Genomic DNA, 4529 nt, shown 5'->3' with positions numbered 1-4529 from the left:
CTAGCCGCCACGTAGGAATAATTTAGAATTGACCAATAGTGGGACACTAATTTGCATACGTGTGGCGGGAACTCTTTTGCACCGGGGGTTTCTCTCTGCAGCTGAGAAATCCACCGTGCAAAGAAAGCTCCATGTGGCGGGAAAATTCCAATGTGCCGAGGCACCAAAAATCATTGGGTTATGACACCCAGGTGGAGTACCTTACATTTATCTTTATTAAATTGCATCCTGTTTCTCTCTGCCCATTGGTCCAACCTGTCCAGGTCAGCCTGAATCTGCTCCCTGCCCTCCGGTGTACTAACTTTGCCCCATAACTTGTTATCATCAGCGAACTTCGAGAGGGTGCTGTCCATGCCCTCATCCAAATCGCTGATGAAGATATTAAATAATATTGGTCCGAGGACGGAACCCTGCGGGACCCCACTGCCCACCTTCCAGGCTGAGAAGGAACCATCCACCACCACTCTCTGGGTGCGGTCCCTAAGCCAGCTGGCCACCCAGCTGACTGTGTAGGCATCCACTCCACAGTCTGCTAGCTTCCCAATGAGGATAGGGTGCGAAACTGTGTCGAAGGCCTTCCTAAAGTCCAGGAAGATGACATCAGACTCGGCTCCCGCATCTAGGCAGTGTGAGACCTGGTCATAGAAGGCTACAAGTTTTATCAGGCAGGATCTACCTGTGACAAACCCGTGCTGGTTTCTCCTCATCATCATTTCCCCTGCTGGGCCTGCACAAATGTGTTCTTTGATTATTTTCTCTAGCATTTTCCCAGGAATAGAGGTTTCCCAGGTGCAAAGATGTAGAACCACAGATATAATGGGGATTATCCTTTTTACCTGGTAAATTACCACCAGAGACATATCTGTTAATAACTGGCTGCATCTATATGAGATGCTGACTGTGCAGTTGCTTGTTACTACTGTGCAGTAGCCTTGAATGGCATGAAGCATGACACAATGCTACTGCACAGTAGTAATGAGCTACCATTCAGTCAGCATCACCTAAAAGCCATTGGTGACCCTACTGAACAGTCATTTAATACTTGCGTATGCAAGTAAATGACTGTGCAGTAACAAGTGTGCAGTCAGCATCTCATGTAGATGTGGCCACTGACAGATAATGGGATTAGTTGCTTCTCCCACAGCTATTTAGGGGAGGGAATCCTAAACTTGTAATTAAGTGTTAGACTTGTGAACAGGAGCACTATCTCAGTATCACCATAAGGGCTACCCTGCAAAGATTTATGTTTATTCCACTCAAAAAATTCATCCTAGGGAGGTGAGTAGCATGAGCTAGTAGAATAAATATAGGGCCAGGGCTCTGCAGAGCTGGAGGCAAGAACTAGCTCTGCTCTGGCATCCTGGGCGTGAGGATGCCAGAGTAGAGCTGCATTTTGAAACTCTGTACTTCATGTCTTTCCTCATGTTTTTTGATCAACGTCTAGCACAATGGAGCTTTGAAACAGAAGGAGAGCTACTGTACTGCTACTATTATATAACAACAATCTACTCCTCTACACATGTACAGATCCAATATAATGTTCTTTTGCTTCCTTACAGATGTCTGCAGAAGCAAATTTTTCACAGCCTGAGCCAATGGCAAAAGTCAAGGAGAGTCTCCCCCCTGAAATCAGTGGATTTTAAATCAAGCTTTTATGGTTTTCTAAAAATGTGGGTTGCTAATTAAATAAAATGGAGCAGCATCCAAAACAGGATGTGTGGCCAAGGTGTGTTGAAAAATATTTACCTTCACTTATGCTGCTTCCAGAGTGCCTACAGCAAATGCTGCCTTTTAAAGAATCACAACAATTTAGAGCATGTCAAAACTTATGACCAGGCCAGGAACACTCTGCACTATCAGCGCTATGCTATTTATGTCTCAAGGCCCAGCAAAAGAGGCTGGTAGGGATGTATGATAAAAATAGTTTCATCATCAGTGTGAGCAGTAGCCTGACCTGATAGAGAAAGGTTGAGCACCATTTTGAATTTGTAACACATCCCAAGCCTAACACAGGGGGTGGCACTTACTCATTAGCTAACCATTCCTCATTTAGAATACTTATGCAAAGTGGTCTTCTAGGAACCTCCTGACTTCCTGTAAGGAAATTATAGTCTCTAGAGCTGCTCGAGCTGCTCCCTGAATGCTGGGATACATTTGTGAATCTCTAGCCACTCTCATTTGCATTTTATGAGACATTTTCAGCGGTAGAATGACTCAAACAATAAATATTAACATTTTTCAAAAGCTCAGTGTGATTCATGGTTCCCATCATTTGCTGTTCTTGAATATTTGGGAAACCACCACATATTCATGATTCCTGCTCATTTTGTGGATTTAACAAGAGAGAAAATCTTCTGCAAGACGTACTTTGTTGATGATTCTCTTCCTCAAAATGTTCCAACTTTCAATCAGGCAACAGAAACAATACCATGTGGTTCAGGTGGCAAGCATCACAAATAGCTAATAGTCAAAGGGAGCAGTTTGCCAACAGTCTCCAGTCTGCAATTTTTTAATGCAGATTATTCTGCCTGTAGGTACATTAAAGAGAGAAGCATGTAAGGATTGCTTCTTGACTAACATACTAGATTGGAAAAGAGCTACAACTGTAAGGTGTATTATTCAAGGAGTGTGACTGCTTCCACTTCCATAGCATTGGGTAAATCCATTTAAAGAAATGAATGATCTTTAAAAAAACTTGCTGAACACTTTCATTATTTTTATAAACATAATCCACCGACAACTTTCAAAGCTTAGATTTGTTTGTAAGCATGCTGTGGGTATGAAGGGCACACAGGTGTGTCTCAGAAAGGCGTACTTTGGCAAAGGCAGCTATATCAGGAAAAAAAAACAAGACTTAGTAGGTAATAAGCCCCGGCATGCCTTTTAAATGTATATTTTACTTTTATCTTTGAGATGTTTGTGTTATCAAACACAGTATACTCCCTCCAGAAGGAGAAGCATCAGGACTGGAAGGTTGAAAAGTGCCTAAGGGCAGGTCTATACAGCTTCTTAAATTTGGCTCTAGGCCTGTCCTTTAGCCCCCAACTCACCCCTGGTGGCAGAGGTGGTGGCAGAGGTTTCAGGGCAGCCTGGGCTTGCCCCCAGTGCTGTCATATCTCATGGTCCCATACCAGGTGTGCAGGTATGCCGGAGGCAGCAGATCAGAGTGGGTCTATGTAGTGGGTCAACAGCAGGGTGTGGTGGGTCAGGCACCCCTTGGTCTGGCAAACAGCTCATTGTGCACTGCCCGGGGGATGCACAGTAGGGGCATGTTTAGGATGCAGCAGTAGTGTGGCAGGGTGCTGGCCCTAGGGGGCCTCCCCAGAGAGGTTCCCTGCAGGGAGAGTGGGAGCATGGGCAGCTCCTCATCCCAATTGTCTGGGAGCCCCATACCCCCTGAGCCTGGGTGCCATGGGCTGGGAAGAGGGAAGGGGAGGCAGGCTGCCTGTGGCTACACCCAGCTGCCTGCCAGCCCCAGGTGAATGAGTGGGGATGGAGGGATCGCCTGGTGGCTGCCTGGGCCCAGACCTGCCTGGCCGACTTACCATGGTCCCTGGGCACCTGTGCATAACTGACCCATGAACTGAGACTGGGCAGCACACAGAACCCTGGCATAGAGCATCTTATCTCTGAAATGCTGCAAACTCTCACAAAATGCTTCTGCCTCATGGCTCTGTAGATCCTGCAGCTGGATGCAGGGGAGAGGCCACACTTGGCAGTGGGGATGCTGGCTCAGAGTCACTGCTATCCACCACTTTGGCCCTGTGGATGCATTGGCTCTGCCAGAGGTGCACAATTGAACACAGCATTCTCTGACAGTGGCTAGTAGTGGTCTTGGAGGAGCATGTGGAGGATGCACAGGCCTGGAGGACAGAGGACATTGCCTGCAAAAATGCATGGGACCAATGCAAAGAGGTGTGAGACCGGGTGAAGAGGCACAAGACCGGTGCAAATGGAAGGGGGACTTCTGGCCCTGGAACATGAGAGGCTTTAGGTGCTGTGGGAGCAGAATGCCATCCTGGGCCAGTCAGTGCAGGCCACAGATGATGACTGCCGGGTGCTAGACACTGTTCTGGCCCTGGTGGTCACCTATATGCTTCCTACTGCCTGGCCTCTGACCCTAGCCCTGCACACCCTCTGGCAGCCACCTGCTGCCCCACAGCAGGCCCCTGCTTGAGGCTGGGAGGAGGTCCTGTAATGCCTCCAGCTGCCAGGAGCCTCTGGCCTGGGCCTTGCCCATGATTCACCACCACCCAGCCCCCCTGCCTGGGCCCAGGCCCACCATTCACTCTGGTTCCATGCGGGTACAGAGTTGAAGCTGCCTGCAGCGGCACCAGGACCACATGCTGGCCCTGCTGGGCCTGAACTCCACCTGCCAGAGGAGAAGCTGCCCGCACTAGTGGGCCACTGCCTGACATCACCCCATGGCAAGCCCCCCACCCACTTCACTCTCCCGGGCTCTGTCCCCCAGGCACCTGCACCTTGAGCCCCCCCCCCCCCCCCCCCCGCGGGGGGGCCCCCCACAGGAC

This window comes from Alligator sinensis, unplaced genomic scaffold, assembly GCF_000455745.1.
Source record: "Alligator sinensis unplaced genomic scaffold, ASM45574v1 scaffold239_2, whole genome shotgun sequence".
NCBI lineage: Eukaryota > Metazoa > Chordata > Crocodylia > Alligatoridae > Alligator > Alligator sinensis.
Note: the sequence above shows the minus strand (reverse complement) of the source record.